Genomic DNA, 23,899 nt, shown 5'->3' with positions numbered 1-23,899 from the left:
ACATTCTGTAAGAATCTGTATAGTTGGGAGGGATGTCCATCACACAATCAAATGGAAAATAATGTACAGTCATAAAATATTTACGTTACCTATACATTTAGTGAAATGTCTTACTTTTACAATACTACACTTATTGATTACACATCTTTTTATGATGTTTGCAAATATACAGAAATATTTTAGAGGTCTGTGTTTCTTGGTCATTTATCAGTTATCTGTCCAGTAGTCTGGTACATACAGTGTGTACACCATTCAATATTATTGCATTTACAATGTCAAAGTATATTAACTGGGAATAATATGATATGTGGCTGCCAACTAAGGAAAGACACGGTGGATGTCACAAGCAAGCATTGACTGTTCTTTTGGGAGTGGTGAAGCAAAGATGTGTGTCTGCAGTGGCACTTACAAGACTGTTTTAGTGTGGTTACCCTAAATGTCTTACATCCTGCCTGTTCTATGGTTTAGTTATGGATGACAACTGTTGTCTCTAATGAATCCCTAATGGAGATGTGTAGTTATCTCGGAGGATGGTTGTAGCCTCCTAGGTGTCAGTGTGCTATGGCTTGTCTCATAGCCAGTGCAAGGACTTAGTGAAGATTGATATGTCTGTCTGCAACCACACATGCTGCTGGCTCTTCCCCTGGGCCATCATTGGCCTGTGGCTGTGGTGACCTTGGCATTGTTGGTATGGTGTGTTTCCCATCCACTTAATGATCCTGCTGCAGCTGTTCCCATTATATTTACTTGGGTAGCATAGTATATACTCTGAGCATTGAGGGACATGTTAGTAGATTGTTATGGTGCCCTTGGCCAGAGGTATGTAGGCACTGGCACTGTGAGTGCAGTAGCTGAAAAACATTCTGTATGGCATTATTTGTTGAACTGTGTGTCTTATTTTGGTGTTCCTCTGTGTGTGTGTGTGTGTGTGTGTGTGTGTGTGTGTGTGTGTGTGTGTGTGTGTGTGTGTGTGTGTGTGTGTGTGTGTGTGTGTGTGTGTGTGTGTGTGTGTGTGTGTGTGTGTGTGTGTGTGTGTGTGTCTGTGTGTGTGTAGCTCAGATGGGTTTCCTCAGCCATGATTCCAGTGCATAGCATGCATTAAACACCTAAGTGAGCCTTGGAGATATCCTCCATAGCACACATCTGGTGCAGTTGGGGAATGTGGCACTTATGCAAGTCGTGCTAACTGCAAAGGTTGCCAGCACACATGTTCCACATGATTGCCATTACATTAAATGTCTTAGAAGTAGTTCAAGTGGTACATTACGGGTAATGTAAACCCTACCATGTTCCCCAGGTGTTGTTCTCTTGTGTACATGATTGTGATATATGGCACACATTACTCAGAGTAGTGTGATATATGTTACAATTGTAGTATACTTGTGACCCTCTCCTCAGAACTTATGTTAAAATATATGTGCTCTCTGCCATATTGTAGCACAGCATGCAGGAATGTTCAGAAGATACATGCTGCTGATGCTTATGAAACACCAGGCCTGTCCCCAGGTAGCCTGTTAATGGTACCTGTGGCCAACATACTAACTTCAACACATACCTTATATTCCACTGGGATGGATTCCCTGCATCTGGCTCTGTATGTGACTCAAGGCTGCCAGAGGTCCCACAGCTGCTCTACTGTGTTCTTGGCCTGCAAAGTCCTCACCCTGTCTGTCAATGGCTATTGGCAGCAACAGCAGCACTGTCCTCAGCCTGGAGCACAGACAAGTGTATTTAAATTATACCGGCTACTAACAATCTGTCAGTGCTTATGTTGTATCTGCATTCCACTAGTCCCTCACTGCACATATAAGAAAGGACATGGTGTCTACATTGATGCCTTCTATCTTGTTGAGTAGCTCAATGGGAGCGATTGATTAGCATGCAGTTCAGCAGTGCATGCTGCAATTAGCATCTCTGAAGCAGTGACAAGGTCAGATGCAATCAATTAGTAATGTACACAATTATAAAAAGGCAAGTGTTTAGCTAGGCAAACCAGTGTGGATGAGAGTTGTGTCAGAATTCAAACTCAGTTACACATTTAAATTGGAACAGTATATTTCAACAGAGGAGTATTGCACTTCATCAGTTATTTATCTGTCCGTTTTGTTACCTAAATAATGCATATGTTGGAATGTTATTAGGAATAATGTCAAGTATATCAGTAAGCATTTGTTAGAACTGTACTCATGACATGGGCTTGTTTCCCAGCCATGTGAGAGGTACAGAGGATGTAGAGTAGGCAGATGGTCTACTGCTCTGTGATAACTATGCACACATGTTTCATGGATAAGTCCTTTGAGAGCACTTTGGATTTTTACACTGTTGTTTGGTTAGCACATTTGTCCCTTAGCCTGTTATATTTTATTTTGGGGGGATGAATCCCTGCTATGGCACAGGCTAGGCTGGACTGTTGTGTTGGGTGTGTGAGCATAAGTGAGTATCTGTTATGGCACAAACAAGGGTATGCTCATCATGCTACTGTCCTTGTTTTGTGTCCCCCGTGTTATTTGTTTACCACTGTTGAATCTTTAAATTGTAATCAAGTGGTGAATACTGAGAGCTTTCCTGCACTGCCTTATCTGTACACAGTTTATTTCTACTTATGTGATCCTTATTTGTGTTATCATTATTTTTGTCTTTCAGTAAACAATATGCCTGCTCGGCGTAGGCCCCCCATTTTCTGAGGAAGAGAATGACCTCATCATTGAGGAATTAAGGCAACATCATGCAGTCCTTATGTCAAAGGGGTGGGCCAACATGTCAAAAGGTGTGGCCCTGTGGGATGAATTAGTCCAAAATAACAAGCAACTGGACAACAAATTCCTAGCTATGAGCAGATGTGACACAGAGCCATGGACATGATTCATGCTGCAAGGAGACATACTGCTGAAGTAGCACGTGATTGTCAGGTCACCGGTGAGGAGTCTGCAGCAGAACAACCTTTCACCACCGCTGAGGAATTCCTGGCAAACATTAGCACACAGGAAAACTCCCAGCAGTCCATCAGCCAGTATGTTTTGGATGTGCGTGTCAATCCTGTATCTCAGGAGGAGATTACAGGCAGACGTTTTTAGATCATTAATATAATTCTATTGCATTCACTCTGTAATAGTGTATATAGTTTTAATGTGTGGCAGGTTGCTTTTTTTGGTGGGGGTATTTAAGATAGCAACACTTTTTGGGTCATTTAGAGGTTGTCAGCCACACTCTTGTTAACATTGCGGTTACTGTAGATATAGATTATTAAAAGTATTACCCCGTTATACTGTTAAATGTGGTGCTGTTACCATTACCTCTTCCTTTACTTTTTTTCAGGACAGTCAGGAATTCACAGATATAGGGCTCCTGCAGTTTGTAAGCAGAATACATTTATTTCAGTACTGTAGATATATTCCAACATATCTGCTAAAGTGTCCTATCACACCTGCTGTACTGAGTGCTGTACTGTCTGCATACCTGTCAATTGTATGGATATTTGCAGAATGTCCATATGAGTGACTTATACCTCTACCCTGTGCTTATGATCATAGTGATTGAGTTGCAAACTATTGACAGGTCATTAAAGATTGGAGACATAAAATGATGACAGATCTCACATTAAAAATGCATACCACTCATAAATGTCATGGTGAATCAATGCCTGCTATTCTATCACCTTTCTAGGTTTGTAAGGCAATATGTCACAATGATACCTATTCTTGGGCCGTTCTGTACCCATTATTCATGGCTTTGTCCACATTCCTTGCCCGAAGAGGTTGAGAGGTATGAACGTCTGTAATAGTGGCAGCAGTCTGAATTGCTTAATATATATAGCAGCATAGCAGTGCAAGTATTAATGTATTCCTGTTTTCCTTCCTTTTATCACAGGTGAACATGGAAGGGGTTCTGTGATCCCTATGCCACCTGATGTTAGTGTCTCATCAGACTGTGATGATGATGTTGGCCAAAGTGAGGCACAGCTGGGGGTTGCAAAAGCTGATTCTGATCATTATCACCAGACACAGCCAGTATGCCTACACATACCAAGTCCACTGAGCTAATAGATACTGGACAGTTGGAAGGCAGGGACATTAACTAGGAAAGTGTGGCTACTACAGCGGCTTCAGTGACTGTTGTCACTGGCCATAGCCAAGCTGTTGGTGAGGTGCCACACAGGCAGCTTGATATGGATGCTTGGAGGAGGCCTGTTGTCCCTCCCTAAACTGATGGAGGTGTCTCATCACATGTCATTAGATGTATATTTAGGGCCATCATGGAACTACAGGCATGTTCAAAAAGAACTCCAGGAGAATTCTCAGTGTTATAGATGCAGCACAGTCTGATATTCATGACTGCCTCCACAATGTTGTTGATTCCCTGGATTGGTTGAATGACACGTTGGAACGGGATGTGTCTGTGAGGGAGCACAGTGTATCTGTCATGGAACGCATATTGTCTGTGATACAATGTCTGCTGGGAGGGGAGAGTTGGCCTCATGGGTGTAGGTCAGCAACTACATCTGCTAATATCCAATGTGGACATGCCTGACCACACTCCCAGAATGGTAGTACATCCACTGCTCCTGCAGGGACTGTGCTGCCCACACCCAGACACAACAGGCCATGGAGTCATGGTCCTGGGTGTTCCCATAAAGGCAGCAAGTCCAACAGACATTGGTCACCTTCAGGTAGTAGCACAGCATCTGACCTTGGGTGAGGAGGAGCCACTGCAACTCCTGGCAGAGACAGTTCTCATGTTCAGGGACTGAGATGATGAACTGTCTACCATGCATGGCTCATAGCTGTCTGACATACAGACATATAGGGCTAGCACTGATCTTGGCTGTGTTCATGCAGACACTCACATAATAATGTCACACTGAGGAAACTTACAGACACACATGCAACATTTACATGGTCCATCTTGCCTGATTCCCTTGCTTATTCACACACACACTCGCCAGCCTTATGTGTCAGCCTAGGTCTCCTGCCCCCAAACACACACACACACCCTGTGCAAGTGATGATAACTGTGCCTCATCCCTCTCATTTATATTTTGGATTCAGGGATACTAAAGCTATGTGTCTGATGCACATGGTTACTATCTATTGTAATATGATGTTATTACCTCCATTTGTGCTGTTGGACTTATAAATGGACCCATCATTTAGATTGTACATAGCCATTTGGACAGTTGCTAACGTAGTAATGTATCTACTGTACAGGGGATACTTTTGTTAGGGCTGTGAATTCTGACAAATGTGTCTCATTAATACATCTAACTTTCTATTGAAGGATTGATTAGTACAAAAGTATGGGTGCACAGCCAAAGTCGACCCATCATATTCAGAGCTCAGGACTGTATGTCAGCAGTGAAGACAAATCACAGCAGAATGGTAATACAGTATAATGTTCCTTTTTGCATGTACATCACCATATGTTCCAACGTTCATAGGTTGTGACTAGTGTATTGATCTGATGGTGTTTAGAAGCATAGCCATTACATCACAATATAATATAAACAGTCATATGTAATGTATGGATAAGTTTTTTCTAGCAAGAACCATCCATGTCCAGGAGTGAATCAGCAGTGATCCATGCCAGATAACATTTTCACAGCAAGTCATCCCACCTGTCCTTCAACAGGGTAATCTAGGTGCTCTGCTTAACATGGATTTGAAGCCTACGGCAGAGGAGAGACGGCCTTTGAGAGATGTATCTGTCTCGCTAGCATGTTCTATGTATGTCACAGAGTACATTGAGGTCCCTGGAACAGTTAACTCAAATCTCACATGACTTATGCATGTGCAGAATTTTCAGCCTATTTTGGCCACAGATAGCCCTGTAAGGCATACATAATCTGCCTCAAAGCTATCTATATGATACTGTACACAGTGACAGATATGTCAGTCTTGCCCACAGAAGACACATGTTGGAGACCCTCTGATGTTTTATTACTCAGACATGTCTGAAGTCTGTCAACTTACTGCAGGTGTCTGATAAAATGCATTTCAAAGGGTTGATTATATTCATTAATATGGCTGATTAGGAATGAGTATAGGGGATTGCTAACATATAGTGCTAGTGATGTAATGCTGTTGCTAATCAGATGTAAGATGTAGAATGTCTACCTCCCACAGTAGGCCCCAGATTGCAGTTGACATGTGTTCTAAGGTTTGTCAATGCAGACATGGAGAATAGTGTACTCATGGTTATTTTATATTAAGCAACAACAGTTATTGCTACCACAGGGTATGCTGATGCATTTCTGTGCAGTTCATGTAATGCCCATGGCTTTGTCAGCAGTCATTTTTGCCACAGACCCTCTGTTTTGTTTAGCACGTCTGACACATATATGTCAAACGTGAGGGACCACAGCACTGACACTTCTGTCACCACACAGGTGACATATTGCTGCCTGAGGTGAAGTCTCACACTGTGATTGAATGTTGTTGGCCTGTGATCCCATTTGCAAACCAACTGATGACATAGGATTTGATATTCACCTTGGTTAGTTTCCCACTGACAACAAGTGTTGTATTGTGTTGAAGGCCTTGGCCAAGTTACGAGTTTAGGGTGTGTGCACACATTTGAATTTATGTATGTCTCTGGTCACAGTCTTGAATCCCACAAGGTTTTACAGCCACAATGTACCCTTGAGAGCACTTAACGGGAAAACATCTAGTGTTGAGAGGTCACCTATTTCCTTGTGTCTGACATGCATGCAAACTGTATCCATTGTACGGCAGAGGTTGCATAAAGTTATGGTTCTATAATTACACTTGTATTTTGCTAGTAATCTCTTGTGTGCTTGGAAAGTGGTTAATGTATTCCATTCAGTGTGGACAACAGCAGTAGTCAGACTGGTTGAATATGGTGCTTAGGGGAGTAGCTCACTATTGAAGCACATGAAAAATACAGGCTCGAATGCCATCTGGTCCCATGGAGACTGTGCTCCTAGTCTTGGACAGGGCAGGGATAACTTTCTCATTGTAGATACCACAGGTTGGAGGTGATGTTGCACACAAGGTTTGTAGTGTGTTTGGTGGTGGCAGGGGGGGGGGCACTTTTTCAGCCAAATCTGTCTGCTAGCAGGTTTCGAAGTTACACTGGGTCAGTGTGTGAGCTACCATACACAATTGGATCCAAATACATCTGAGTTGCATATATCAGTTTGCAGATGTACATGAAGAAAGCCTTATGGTTATCCCTGGATATGTTGTTGTGTAAATTATTACCATACTTGCTCTGCGAAGGTTTTTCATGGTGACTTATTTGCATGTTTATGCTGAAGAGAGTGGCCTTTCAGTCCTGGATTCTCAATGTTGTATTTGTAAACAACAGTTTCGTTCAGTTACTGTATAATCTAGTAATAGTAGACATCCACCGATATGGTTTGTATTTTCGGGAGAATATTTCTTTGAGCCTATCAGGCATGGCTGTCTGCATGCATTTGTGTTGATGTGTAGACAGGGCATCAGGGAGTGAGTTATTATAGCTATCAATGTCCTTTGTGGAATATGTGTCTTGGAAGTAGTTTAGACCATCCCTTAGGAGGGTGTGTTTACCTTGGATGATGTTTGTGAACCTGACTCCCCTTTTGGGAGTTCTGTAGCTATATCTACTTTGAAACATACCATGTTATGGTTGGATTACCAGTGCAGGCACTACACATGTAAAATGACATTGCTCATTCATATTGTTGAGGTACAGGTCTGGAACATGAGACAACCTTGTGGGGTGGTGCACTATTTCTTCCATGGGATTTCAGTTCACAAACTCAGGTAATATTGTGCAAGTGAGTTGTTGTTCTATAATTATCCTGATCAATGGATGAATACTTTCACTCACCCCTGCCTGGGTTGTTTGTTCTGATTTAATTGTTCCATGCAGTAATATATAGGCTGTGTGGCCTTTTGTGTTTATGGATGGTGAACTATTAATGGCAATAGCAGGAAAGGGTTTCCTATCCACAGTATGTTGGTCATAGAATAACCCCATATAGTTATCTTCTCTAGCCAGTCTTGAGGCATACTAATCTTCAATGCAAATACATTTGACAACTCCTGTGGTTCAAACAACTTCCATTTGCTGTCTGGTTGTTTGGAAGACATTGCAGCCTTGCATGGCCAAAGTACTTAATGCAGCCTTGAACCAGGTTTCTGTGTCTGCACATACATCAACATCTTCACTGTGAAGCGTGCTTACAGAGACTGCGGTTTAAGATGTGAACTCCTAGGGTTTAACAGCATGGCCCTTATTTTGTTGGAGTTGTACATTTTCTCATTGGTTATTCCACTTTTGTGACCTTGTCTAATAAAGGGATTATGGTGCAGGCAAGTAGCTTAAGTCTGGCAAAGCTGTGTGCTCTATCCACCATGTCATCACACACTGACATGTTCTGTATCACCTTAGAATGACACCAGAATATTAGGCAAGTTCAAAGAATATGTTGTTCTTTATATAGTGATATCATCCTAGGCAAGGGTATAATGCTGCTCAAACATAGGGACATACCTGTCTTGGACCGATATCAAGATAGCTTAATTATGTGTGTGTTTATACATTTCCTATAGCCATGTCCCAAGTTGTGCATACCAAGATGAAGTATGCTGCATTAAGAGTGGGAGTTGTTGTTGAGAGACTTCATTGCATGTGTGCTGTGATGACTATGTCTGCCACACAGCTAACACTAAATATAAACTTGTTTAAGCTCGTGAGTGGGGCATCTGTACATTTCACTGTACAGTTAACTGTTATGGAAACCTTTGGGATACATGCTCATTACTTTAAGCTCTTCTATGGTGAGACAGTGGTGATGATATTTCTGATGTGTATTGTCTGCTTGTAGTCTGATTCTGTTTAAGATGTGTCTGCTGTTTATGATGGTTTGTGGGGAGTACCTCTGCCTATGATAGTTTGTGCTGGGTGCATATCATGAGTAGGAGTCAAAGTATGTGAACAGTCAAATTGTTTAGTGTTACCCTTCCAGAAGCAAGAGAGCTCTGATTCCAGAGTCCTACTATAGGTGGATGTCTTGAAATTTGTACTTCAGTGATGTAGGAGATTCAGTCTATTCAGTGCACATGAAGAATTGTCTGCATTGGGTCACAAAACCCATGTCAACTATACTAACAGGGGAAATGGAGGGGAAATGACAGGTGATAATGGGTGATTTGAAACTGGTATCTGAATGGAGAATACTAAGAGGAGAGGTATATGTGATCTGACTGCTACTTTCAGGTGACTAAACTATGGGTCTACATTATGAGGTCCTTAATAAAGTGGATCAATACTTCTGTTATTGATATGTAAGTGGGCAAATTGTCACGTTATGCAGCAGAGGTTTTTACAGCTAGATCTACTCTGCTACATAGCATCAGCCATTTTTATTGGAAAGCAAGTGTATTGACATTTCTGCATTGTAGAGCAGAATGTAAAGTGTGTGTGTGCCATATCTTTAAGAAGCATGTGAGGCTGTACATGCATATATAAATTCCAGACACGTGCACTCTCTAGTGCTATTTTGTAGAAGCAGCCAGAGAGTGAGCATGCATGATTGCAGTTGTTAGTTTGTATATATGTTACCTAAATTATAGTCAATAAGCCTCTATAGTGATGTGTTTGTATAAAATAAAGCAGACTGAACAGAACCCACAAAGACCCATTTATTTGTGTACTAACACAAACGTGACATGCATGTATGAGGGCAATGTGTTACAGCCTCTACACACAATCCAGAGCAGTTAATATAAAGACACATTGTTAAAGCCCAAGCTGAGTCCAGACACACTAATAGTCAACTAGATTCTCCTACTGTACACTCCTGCCACAAATGTACAGATGTGGTTTCTCCAAACACAGATGTCATATTCTTATTATTATTCTTTTGGATAGTAACATTAGGGCTTGTCACAGCAGATCATCTGCTTCCATCACTACCTGTCCTCTGCATCTTGCTCTGTCACACCAACCACCTGCATGTCCTCTATCACCACATCCATAAACCTTATCTTAGGCCTTCCTATTTTCCTCTTACCTGGTGCCGCCATCTTTAGCTTCCTTCTCCCAATATAGCCAGCATCACTCCTCAGCAAATGTCCAAGCCAACATGATCCCTCCACTCTGTCTTTGTCTCCAAACTGTGCAACATCAGCCGACACTGCAATATGTCATTAATACTCCTGTCCATTCTCAGCATAGACAATGCAAATAGTAACATCTGGGACTCTGTCAACACTTGTTATGACTCCTATTTTTTGTCAGTGGCACCATCTGCAACCCCTGTGACCTAGCTGGTCTCACTAAAATCTTGTAGACCTTCCCTTTAAATATAATTGGTATATGTCTGTCAAAACTCACTCCTAACACTCTTCTCCACCCACTCCACCCTGCATTATCTCTCTTCTTCACCTCTCTTCTACATTCACCATTACTCTGAACTGTTGATCCAAAGTATTTCACTCATATGCTTTTGCTAACTGTACTCCCTGCATCCTGACCATTCCTCTATCCTCCCTCTCATTCATACACATATATTCTGTCTTAGTCCTGCTGACCTTGATTCCTCTTTTCTGTAGAGCATATCATCACCTCCCCATGGTGTCATAAACCTATTCCCTTCTCTCCTTACAGATCACAATATCATCCACAAAATTATATTCCATGAAGACTCCTATTTGATCTAATGTGTCAATCTGTCCATCATCATTGCAAATATAATGTTTGTGCATACAGTAACAGAAAATTAACAGTTGTCTGTCTTATATAGGATGAGATGAAGGAGACATCTACCTGTCTGTCAGGCCAGTGTGTAACCATGGCCTGTTGTGATGTATACATGTCCAATAATCTGATATCACTGATAACATCATCAGTTCAGTATCTTTTGAGGACAAGAGGACAGCATCCCTTAGGCTGCTATAAAATGCTCTATTTAACATCCAGCAACACCTCATTCACATACATACACAGTGAGGATAAAGCCCCTACCTGACTAGGTTTACATATTACAGATCAGAGGACTTAATGCATGTTCCACAGCACAAGTCTTATTTTAACAGGACTGCAGGTAATCTTGCGGTAGATGGCACCAGCAGGCCACTTGGAGGACTGCTTTGAATATTTATGCAAGCACAAAAATATCATGCCATTTGAAAAGTCAGTGTGGGATACACACATACATCATTCTTTCTGGAGACACACAGATCAGTTTGGCTTCCATGAGGACAGAAGTCCTACCTATCAAGGTTTACAGACTACAGAACAGAGTACTTAAGCACACCACAGCACAAGTCTAATTTAACAGGACTGCAGGTGATTTTATGGTAGATGGCATCAGCAAGCCATGTGGATGACAAGAGTTTGGAGGACTGCCTTGACTGGATGTTTGTGCAAGCTCAAAAACAGTGCAAAACCATGCTATTTGAGAAGCCAGTGTGGAATATACACTTACACCATTTTTTTCTGGAGACACACACACACAAACCAAGTTGACTGCAGTGAGGATAGAACCCCTACCTATCTATGTTTACATACTACAAATCAGAGTACTTAACACATGTGTAATAGCACATGTGTGATTTTAATAGGACTTCAGGTAATCTTATGGCAGATGTCATTAGCAGGCCACATGGGAGGCAATAATTTAGAGGCCTGCTTTGACTGGATGTTTGTGCATTCACCAAAATAATGGAAAACCACACCATTTGTGACATTGGATTTGGAAACATGCTCCTGCTTTTGTCTATACACACATACACTGTTCACTTGATTGCAGTGAGATTAGAACCCCTACCTATCTACATTTACAGACTACAGAGCAAAGAACTTAATGCATGCACCATAGCTCAAGTCTGAATTATATAAGACTGCAGGTGAACTAATACTAGATTGCATAACCAAGCCATGCGTTCAACAACAACTTGGGAGGTCTGCATAGTCACATTGCTTCACAGTGTAATCTGAGCTTAGCAGACAAATACTGTTTAGTAGTCTAGTTGTGTAACAACAAAAACCTTATTGAGCCTATTTATCTGTTTGTTTTTGGATGAGCAAGCCTGTGAGCACCACTGATTGGCCCTGTCCATGAGGCAGAACACAACACCATATATTGCAACTTATATAGTGGTTGATATATGTGTGGAAACCTCAGGGAGACCAAGGGCATTGTGCTTTTTGGTGTTATTGCTGGTGGTGAAACAAAGGGATGGCTTGTCAATATATGTACATACACATATTTTGCCTTGCAATATTTCCACATGTAGTCTTAGGGGAGACATGATGTCTGAGAATCATAGGGCACCATACTTCTCAACTGTCCAGATTTTCAAATTATGTCCAGATGTTTGACTTATATTTTTAGTCTGCGTCACACAATATTGTGGGTTTCTGGAAAATCAATGGCAAATCATTGAGAAATGACATCAGAAAAAATGGGTATACATCTAAATTTCACACAGCATATCCCTCAGAAAATGCATGCTAATGCAACACCTGTACTCTATCTCCTTTCCATTTTTGTAAGTGTAATATTTAAAAAGTGTCCTTGATATATATATATAGATGGTTCTACCTCACTTAAACGACACACCGGAACATCAACATGGAAATCGCGAGCCCCAGAAGATCGACAGCTCAGAAGACCGACGCGACAGGACCCAGAAGATCGACAGTGCAGAAGACCGACCCGACGGATGAAAGCAACGACGCCGAGGATGCCGACATGGGAAAAGGCTGTGTAAGTATGCGGTAGTGATGGACGTTAGGGTACGAGTAAGGTAAGTGTGGATATTGACGGTCTGTGGGGATAGGGGTGGGTTAAGTGAGTTAGGGTTAGGGAGTGGGTCAGGTAAGTGTGCGGTAGTGATTGTGTTTGGGTTAGGGGCGGGATAAATGAGTTAGGGTTAGGGAGCGGGTCAGGTAAGTGTGCAGTAGTGATTGTGTTTGGGTTAGGGGTGGGATAAGTGAGTTAGGTTTAGGGAGTGGGCCAGGTAAGTGTGCGGTAGTGATGGACCTTAGGGTTAGGGTTTGGGTTAGGGTTGTAGGTAGTTGTGTATGTGAGGTTTAGTGTGGGTTTGTAGGGATTTTGGTGTGCTTGTGTTGTGTATGTGGTTTTTGGATGGGGAATGTGTTTTGTTTGTTGATTGTGGTGTGTGAAGTGCATAAGGTTTCGTGTTTGTGTACCGTCGGTTATTTCGTTGTCGGGCATGTGGGATTTTGTGTTTTTGTACTGTCGGTTATGTGGTTTCGGTGATTGCGTTGTTGGTGTTTTGGTGTTTCGTTTATGTGAGGTAGAACCATATATATATATATATATATATATATATATATATATATATATATATATATATATATATTTTTTTTTAGAGAGAGAGAGAGAGAGAAAGAGACAGTGAGCAAGTGAGAAACATCAAATTTGTGCTATGGTTAACTAAGTGTACACACATGCGCCTTTACCTTTTGTGCACTAATGCGAGGTGCATTGTTCACATTGGAGTCTTACTGTTATGTAATATATACCTGTTACTACAGACCACTCCTATCTCTACTCTAGGCCAGGATTTCCAGAATACTATCGGCAATAATTGAATGCATCTTGTGTCTGTGGTTTGCGGTCAGACATAAATCATGTTTCCCCTTTCACTGTTTCTGCACTGCTGAGCTCCACACAAACTGGCTAAGCCTTATCAAAAATGTTTTAAACATGTGGTGCATCACACAAATGTAGAATTAAGACATCACAAAGTTGATAACAGTGTGGGGACACAGAATTACAGTCTGTAAAACACAACTATTGTTAGTACACATCCAAAGCCTATATCTATATCAGGATTCAAACCCTCAGCAGCATTGCAGCTTCATCAGATAGGATGGCTGCCTTATTCCTTTTGGCCACAGAAGCAGCTTGCCAGAATAGGGGTCATTCATCATACAACCACCTGCAAATCAATGTACGCTGCTATACATGAGTTACCTAACACATACACTGTATGATCAAATCTACTGTATTCTCCTGGAAATGTAGGAGATAACTGTGACAAACACCAATATACCATGGGTTTGGTAGTAGGATAGATGAGTTACTGTTATGACAGCTACAAGGTGACACCCCTGTTTTGGGGGTTGGGGGAACAAACTACTGTTAGGATACAGACAGGAGAAGTCAGACACTGCAATGTGTAGTCTCACTTTCTAACTTCTGTCGTAAATTTTGTACCAGTAATCTGGTGCAGTTGGACTGTATGATGGTTTCATCCATGAGGAGTAGTAATTACAAATGGACACATATGATTAAAATAGTATAAGTAGTCACGTTACTGTAATTTCTCTACAAATACACTACTATTTATTTGGATACTGTACCAAGTTCATAGATACAAAGGATATATCATAATACTCTACAAGACTACAGTGTAGGCTAAAGACCTGCCTTCCAAATGCAGTGGTTGGCACAACCATAATGCAGGGCTGACTTTGTCTGATGCAAGTAGTATACAGCCAATACATGGAAAAGTATAGGTTATGTGAGTTGCATGGTATCATTTTTAATGTATGTATGTATGTAAGTAGGTAGTCCATTGGTCCCTAAGTGGTCAGTGAATGTGCTATGTGTCTTAGCCAAAGCAAGGGTATAGTGAGGATGTCTACATCTGCCTACAGGGACAGCAACTGGGGCTTCCTCCTCTGAGTTCTCCTGTGACTGTGAATGTAGTGACCAAGGCATTGGTGTGGGATGTGTGTTCCTTTCCCTTGCTAATCCTGCTGCAGCTGTTTACAAATAATCACACTGTGAGGCATAGCACATACTGTGGATATTTGTGTACAGGAGCATGGAGTATACTGCAAGACTCTACCAGATATATCTAGGCACTGGAACCATGACTTCAGAAGCCCAAACACACACTCTATGATGTTCATAGACTGTGTGTGCGCCTCATTATGGCATTCTTCTGTGGGTCTATGTGCATTTCTGATGGTTGTCATCATCACAGTTCCAAGGCATAGCCAGCATCCCTCAGTAAACAGCCATGTGGAATGGCCCCCTAATAAACATCTGGTACAGCTGTAATATGTACCAGATATGGGAGACATGATAACTGCCAGCACATACATTCAAGATAATTCCCAGGGGATTGCACATGACTTGGCAGTTGATGGAGTGGTATTCCTTGTGGTTAATGTAGATTCTACCCTGCTCACCAAGTGTGCTTTGATGTGTACATGTGTGCAATCTATGGCAGCCACTACTTCAGCATAGTGTGCTACATGGTAGAACCCTTACATTTCACTGGCCCACTCCTCAGGGGAAAGGGAAAATAATATGGGCTCACTGGTATGTCCGAGTATAGCATCCAGAAACTGGTGGAGTATCCTGGATGTCGATGCCTGTGACACCCCCATCATGTCCCGAGTTGGTCTTTGAAAACTACTTGTAGCTAAAATACTAAGGGCTACACATACCTTAGTTTCCACTGAGATGGGTTCCCATTGGTTGGATCTGTCTCTGAATAGAGTTCAGCAGAGCTCATACAGTTCTTATAATATGTCCCTGTCCACCTTGTAGTGCTCAACAGACTCCAACTCATGTAGCACCTGGAAGGGTACCTGGTCTGAACACTGTTCTATTTCTTAGCCTAGGCCTACTGTCAGCAGCACCAGAAGCACTGACTTCAACCTCTTGGGCACACAGATGTAGAATAGCTGCAGTAGCCCCTAGCATTACCTCAGTTAAAATTTCCAAGTTCCTACTCCAATGGTCTTGAAGTATCAAGGGAAAATCAGAATGCAGGCTGCATGCATACTTTATACATTTCTTCAGTAGGTCCACCATGTTGGATTGGCTAATTAAGATGGAATTCACCTGCTTAGACTATAATAAACATGATTCAAAGGCCCTGCTTCAGTATACAGTAGTACACTGTGTGCACCGACATGCAGCAGAGTGTAGCTGTTCATAATTAAGGTAAACCATGTAAAAATTTAGCATTTTCATTTCTGTTGCCACGAAACATACATAAAATGCTAATTACCACAAGTTACACTTCATTTGTATAAGCTACACTGTCAGAACACTGAGAAACATTGTCATACCCGGTACTTGAACCTAAGACCATCTGTATTCCAGACCACTACCTAACACCTACCCCCAAAGGAGTAGCAACGCAAAGCCCCATAACTGGAGGGTATTAGCAGAGCATAGCCCTGCTTACTGAGTTTGCATGATTCTCAGCAGTGCTCAGCAATATTAACTGAATGAATCCTGTTTCTATTTTTGAATGCCTAGCTCAAATTTGATACGTGGGTAGTCTGGTTGTACAAACAAGGTATGCATCACCAAAACTGTTGGCAGCAAGTGGTGCACTGCGCAAACATGAGCAATACACAAAAATAAAAAATAATAGAAACTTACCTGGCACTCACACCTGATGTCGACATCCCATTGGAAACATAAACACTGTGTAGGAGCTTACATCAAGTGAACATCCCTACACGGGTCCTGCTTTTTTTGATTTGACAAATCCACTGATTTTTTGCACTCATTTTCATAATAATTATACTGCCAGCCTGGAATCTACATGGTTAGTAGCCATGTAAGCTTGGCAACAGCACGGAAGCAGAAATTTAAAGACACAGTGCAGGGTATTACTTTACCTATTGTGACAATACATTTTACTCCTCTTTTCCATGATATTGCTGGTATTCATATTTAAAACCTTTGGCAGGCAGCAAGTGGCACACTATGCAAACATGAGGTAAAAAATAATTTAAATTTATACCAATCCGACACACACCCCTGCTGCTTTCGGACATACTCAGTATATGCATTACCCATTAAAGGTGTGTTGTTACCTTTTCATGTGCATTCTGTCCATATTTTTGGACCTTCACATGCCCTTGCTTCTATGTAGACTCCTGTACATGGAAAATTTCCACGTACACTACCAACATAAGCAAAATGTTTACACAGTTGTGTTTGATGTTGAATCACTCCATCATGCTTTTTCACTACATTAGCATAAATTTCAGCTACTTATGCTGAAATTTGCATTCTTCGAAAGTTTCATGTATTGTGTGTGAGTGTGCATGATTGCTCAGCACTACACAGAGCTTAATGAATCTAAACTACATGGAGTTTAATGAATCTAAAACTCGATGCACCAGTGTTTGCATTGGACAGTGGTGAGCACATGGAAAAATGACCATGTAAGCTTTATTGAATTTGCATCAAGGTCTTTGAACACAGTGATGCAAATAAAGATTACTGTGCCTGCAAAATATTCCAACTAACATCCAAACCAAATGGTAAAAAGGTCACACAGACTAGCTGTCAACATGTACTCTCCACTTATGCTGTGCTGATGAAGCTTAAAAAATAAGACTTCAGGAATAAAAAGTCAATTACATGAGGTTTGAAGTATCACACACTGAAAAATTATAGCTTAGCTGGGGTTTTCTTTCAGTTTTACTGATTGGCGTGTGTGACCATTTTACCCATTTGATTTCAATGTTAGTTGGAATAATTTGAGGCACCTTAATGTTTATTGTCATTATTTGGATTTAAAGAATCTGTGTTTCTGAAATACAGCCAAAATAACCAACTATGCTGTGCTGATGATGTCAATAAAGAGGCTGAAACATGCATGTCCACAGCTAGTGGGGTTTGGTTTAATTGGCTTGAATGTAACTGTCAAGACTTAAAAAGAAAAAAAAAGTCATGGGCATTCGGAAACCACGTAGATGAATCATTTCATATCCTTAAGGGGTCATTGCTTATAACCCACTGCTTCGATTATAGGAGGATTAGGGACTCACACAGTGAAAATTCTAGCTTTACTAGACCTTTTCTTGCAGTTATTATTGCATGGCTTGCCTGTTTGACCTTTTCTGTTTTTGTTTTTATTTATAAGTATCACAAATACAACATTCTCAACATTAATTGGCTACCAAGAAAATGTAACATTATATGTGTGTAAAAATAAGGCAAAAATGACAGCAATTTATCAGCAATCTAGTAGAAAAAATAAACTATTGGTGCTTTATTTTGGCAAAGTATATGCAGTCTTTTTCTACATTCATTACTTTTCTGTCACTTGGTGAATCTATTACTCATGTGAATGTGAACATAAAAAAGTGTGTCTGCTAATTAATAAAAATGTATTTGATAGATTCTGTTGAAATTTATACTTTTTCTGTTTTTTTTCACAGAAGCAAAAACTACTACCTTACTTCAACAGTTAAATGAGATATAAATACAACAAATGGCTCATTCCATTTCCTATTCTAAAAATGAATTTGATCAAAAATGAGAAAATTGCTCGGCTTCTCTTCTATGCACAGAATACATTATCCATCCATTACTGACTGATTAAAAGACTGCATACAAGGTCATCAGTAGTACTTTTCTTCTTATATATGTATGTCAAAGCAATTTTTATTATTAACCTTTTGATAATTACTGGCAACATTAACTGAAAAGATTGAATTACTTCAACAATTTAAACATTTTTGCTTCTGTTTTTCAATAAACTGTAAACTATACCTATTGAATAGTGCTAGAATGCGAAGTTTAGTTTTCATGTCATTCACAAAAGAATATTATATTATTAGCCTTGGTTTGTTTCATATTTTATTTCTGTATGCTTTCTTTTTTTCGTGTTAATAATGCAAAGTTAGAACAGAACATAAGGGAAAGCACTAGATATAAAAAACAGACAATAGTGCTTCATCCATCAACTATTGTTGTCCAGGTCCCCATCAAGAAACACAGTACACCGAATGACATTTGACGACCTTTATTAAATTTCCATAAACATAAATGTCAATAAATATTCATTCATTTCAACCAAACATGATACAGGTGAAATAACGTCCATGTAAAAATTATCTTAGGACAGGACAGCGTAAACCTGCTCATCCTGATCAGTAAGCAGCGTCTATACCTTCACTCACTTACTTATGAAACAGCTTACCCGCTCACTTCCATTACCATTCATTGGTACTTATCAAGCAGTGTACCCGCTCACATTCATTACCATTTATTGCATTATACCATCAATCCAATAAGCAGCTTCACCCACTTGCTTATATACTTATCAAGCAGCATAACTGCTCACTTTCATTAATATTTATTGCATTATACCATCAACCAAATAAGCAGCTTCCTCCGCTTACTTATGTACTCAAGCAGCATAACCGCTACTTTCCTTTTCAAACTTATTGAAATGACCATCCAGCACCAGAGGGGGAACAGAAGAGGGCAAGTCTGTCCCTCTTCTCTGCCCATTAGCTTGACCAGGCTGTTCTCCCTCTCTGTGGTACACTTCCAACAAACTAAAAACCATTACGGTATCCAGCCAAACATCATTTGGTGTACCCAGTCCCCACTAACCAATGTGGGTAGAGTTAACTCCTAAAACCCTATCACATAACAAAATAAACAGTTACCGAAAAAACTGAAAACAAAACACTGACCCTTCACCTATGCTAAGATATTCTAGCATTGCACTGCACATGAGCTAAATAATCCTCACTTCATGACCAATGGCAGCTCCACAATGATTTCAAGGGCATTATAAAAATCACACAGAGTCAACTACATGCCATAATGCCACTTTGCAACCCGATTTACCACCCAATCCAGTAATAACCAAATGGGCTCTCCTTAATGCCAGAGCAATAACAATTCTAATGACTCTCCCATCACTACCAACCAAAATAGCATCATTAAACTCCCATTGTCTAGCAATCCCACCATCACACTAACTATCTCTTACAAGCACTAAAACAGCTCAACAGTCATCATGGCATTCTAGCAACGCAACAAAACAAGCCATACTATTTCATTACTAAACCCAATTGCGTGCCATCATACCAATGAGATCTCTTTAACGCAGGTGCAATATCATTCCAGACATTAAACCCACTAGCCTTTATAACATGAAATGATTAAACAACCATCATGACATTGTTAGCATCCCAAGCACCATCAGCCCAGTAAGTTCCATATTGGCAACTGGAAAGAAACCATAATCCCCTCATCATCCTGGACAGTCACAAGTTTCTTCTTCTTCCGTATCACTGTGCTTGCCTTTTCACCTATCCATTTCTGATTACTCATCCTATGACCGCACTGCTTAACCAAAGCATGATCATCTGCGAATTCACTGTATCTCACCACTGGAACGCAGCACAGCACGTTCTACAAAGAAAAGGACAAAATTAAACCCTCTAATAGGAACGAGAAGGCTTCACCTTATACCCACCTATTCCAAATTACAGCCGCAGCATTCCAAGTTCCCATCTGCAAGAAAGAAAAAGACATGTAAAACATCCAAAATACATAACCCATTCCAAGACATTTTCAAGGACAACCTATCCTGCCACCTCGGGAAGAAATGTACCACTGACACTCCCATCTATGACAAAGCAGCCATAACTGAAGCAATGCTTCCTATGACCCTATCAAATACTGAAGATAAATTTAACTACCAGTGTAATATATTAAAAGTAAACCCACACCTGAAGGGACCTATCCCTATCCACAACCCAGGTAACATTGCAGTTCCAGACCACCAAAGCTTTTGGACACGCTACACTTAAAGAAATCCCAATCCCTCAGAGCCACATGCTCCAGGGATTGAAGCTTTGACATCACAATGAAAAAAACATGCTGGAGGGACCCAGAGACACCCCAGACTCTGGAATAAACTGCCCATACATGTCAAGCAGAGAGCTTCTTTGGCCCTCTTCAAAGGAACCTTGATGATTGGATGAGAGATAGGAAATTCACCCCGGGGATCACGTCAATCGCCCTGCTAGACAGGGATCCAGGGAAACAAATACTATGAAAGGAAAAGTGCTTTGCCCAACTGACAATGGCCCTGCCTAAAACCAGATCCACAATGGAACCTCCTTTTCCACCATATGTACCAAGCACTACTCTTATGGCTTATAAATTGCCAACACAAAAGGATTTGCTTTAACATACCCCCTCTGAAAGATTCAAAGTCCGAAACTCAAAATGTACTTCACTGCCCAGTGCCTAGCTCTCAGCCTTCCATTTCCAAAAGAGGAACACTAGCATTTGAACTGTGGACAAATAGGAAAAATGAGTAACACAGACTAACGGCTTACTAACAACATCAGCTAGGAAGGTAATAGGATGGTTAAAATTTGCTGGTTTTACTTCTAACAAGGATCTCTTAATGAATTAACACAAGCCGCAACAATCTCAAAGGTTTCTCATTTGTACTGTTGCTCCTGCTCATCACTCCGGCAACTTGCAGATCCCCCCTGCACTATCGTAGCCTTCAAAGCAATCAAACCCACCTTGGGGAAAACATTCCATCCCCACCTACCGCCATGCCACCACTAATGACCACAAAACACACCCTTCTAAACAGACAAGTGCAATTAAAACATCTTCTTCAGCTGAGTAATAACTATCTACAAAAAAGGAAAGGAGATACTTTAGCCTAATTGTTTAAAATGACACTGATACCACCTTGTTTCATTCAAGCTTAAATTAATTTTAGAGGAATCATTCATCTACAATGACATATATCTACCACTCTCATAAAACAAGAAACCTTCTGTTAAACAGAAATAGTCTTGATATTAAAATCATTCCAGCATAACCAAAATATTACATTTCAGTATATGCAGAAGCTATTCAATTATTAGAGCAAATTAAATATTTATATAATATTCCAGCTATAGATCCAGTACACTATCACTTGAATGTTGTTGTATGTTATAATTGTCATTAGGAACCGCATGGCTGGCAATCAGTGTAAAAGCTGCTATTATGAAACAAAAAAACAAAAAACAAAAAAACTTCTGCATCTGTCATTCTGAAGATTTCTACGTCAGTCTGGTGACCTGCTAAGAATCAACAGACAATTTGTCATTGCCAGTGTATCATTAGTGATAATACAGAAGAATTTTAATGAACTAATCAATCAAGTCAACCACCAGGTTAGATTTATTGATCAGTACATGCCATTATTGCAAGAAAGTGAATGAATTATTTTCAAAGGAATGCCACAGCAGTGTCATTGACTTCCAGAAAGTTATAATGCAGGAAATCAAAATAATAAGTGTTATATATATATATTCATCTTATGATTCAAATGCCACTATTCAAAAGGCATTTATCTAGCTTTGCCTGTTATACCTTCATGGTTATAAAAGTATGCAATCACAAAACAATTTGCTTTTGAGGAAAGTCAACAAATGCAGTTAGCATACTGAAAACGATAAACACATTAAAAGAGAAATTACTCTCCATCAGTTGTCGATGCTACCCCGCAGATGCGCAGTTGACCCCCCCCCCCCCCACCAACAGAACTTACAACCTGCGAAATGGCCATCTTGGCTTCCTCCAACCCCCAAATCACTCTTTCCTTTCACAAAGCTAGGGAGAGTTCTGCATTTTTAAAATGCAGAAGATGCTGGGTAAGTGGATCGAAAACTGCTACAATCATACTAGCTACGTCTGCCTAGCAACAGCCATGCTCTCGCATCTTCCCCATTAGAGTTAATTCACTGTGCATGCCACTTAATTGTTATTCACCTAGTAACCAAACCTGTGCCCCATCTAAAACCTGAGTCAGTTGCTCAATGTAAAATTTATAGCCTTTCCTGTCCTTGTCAATATTAGGGTTGATGAATCTGAAAGCCATGCCAATGTTGGAGTGATACAAAGAGTTGACCAAAAGTGAATTAATAATAATTAGCAAAAATGTTATGGACAAGCCTCATTATTTGCCAAGCAGAGCATGCACCACCTCACCCAGACTGCAACCTTTAGTATTTAGTGGGCTTACCCTCTGAGCAGTCACACAATTTGTCAGACGCCTACAAATTTTACAAAGAACATCACCCATCTGAGCAACGCAGCAACCGTCAACCCAAGTCACATCAAAACATCTCCACTAAGACTACAAAGCCAAAATAATCATCTTACTGACTACCCACAACAGTTACTGATCTGGGTTGCTACTGTGCATGTGCAGTAATGCATATCACTAGCAGCTATTCCTAAACCCACGAAGTGATCCCTCACCATCACAATGCAAGCCATGGCTGTTCCCTGCAATTAACAGTCACAACAGTCACAGCACCACCACCAATGAGCCAAGAACTCTGTTGGCAATCAACAAAACAAATAGCAGGCGACAGAGTCGCATCACCAACCCAAGGCTTTTTTTTTTTTTTTTTTCAATAACTCAATGCAAGAATAAATCATATGGAGGATCACATTGTAGTAAAAGTACTCTATAGGAGCCAAATAAACACATTTGACATCGTGCTTATTCAGCTTACCAGATAATCAAATTTTTATAACCAATTTTTTTTTTTTTTTTTAAACATCTGTACGAAAAGAAAATATCCTTTCAGGATTAAACTGTGCACCATGACTTATAAGGACACAACATGTGCACCTCCCATACCTACAAAAGTGCCCCAAGCCCAGGAAAACAATCAGTACATACTGAAATAAAAAGGGCCAGCACAGACACTGATCCAACTGGACTGCCAATGAGCAACACAGGAGTTGCATAACATGTCACTGTAGAGCCAGGCCTGACACTTGCTTCAAATGACCAATATTTCTAGAATCCAGGGAAGTTTTCTACCCTTTCTTCTACACATACCATCCTGTCATCAGCAAACTCAGAGGAAGAATACCACACCCCTACAACTTTCAGACTAAGTTTAATACCAGCTTGTTCATGAGTTTGAGAAAGAAGAAGAAAAATAAAAAAATTATATTGAACATCACTCACCTCTTCCATACACCACTATTCCAAGGCATACCTGAGCACTAATACCTTCAGGTCATCATGGACATGAACCTGCTGTAGCAAGTTCATGCATCATGCCAAAATGTGACTCCTATTCCAGTTACACTTGC

The sequence above is a fragment of the Protopterus annectens genome, chromosome 9.part0, assembly GCF_019279795.1.
Source record: "Protopterus annectens isolate FY-2018-M chromosome 9.part0, PAN1.0, whole genome shotgun sequence".
NCBI lineage: Eukaryota > Metazoa > Chordata > Ceratodontiformes > Protopteridae > Protopterus > Protopterus annectens.
Note: the sequence above shows the minus strand (reverse complement) of the source record.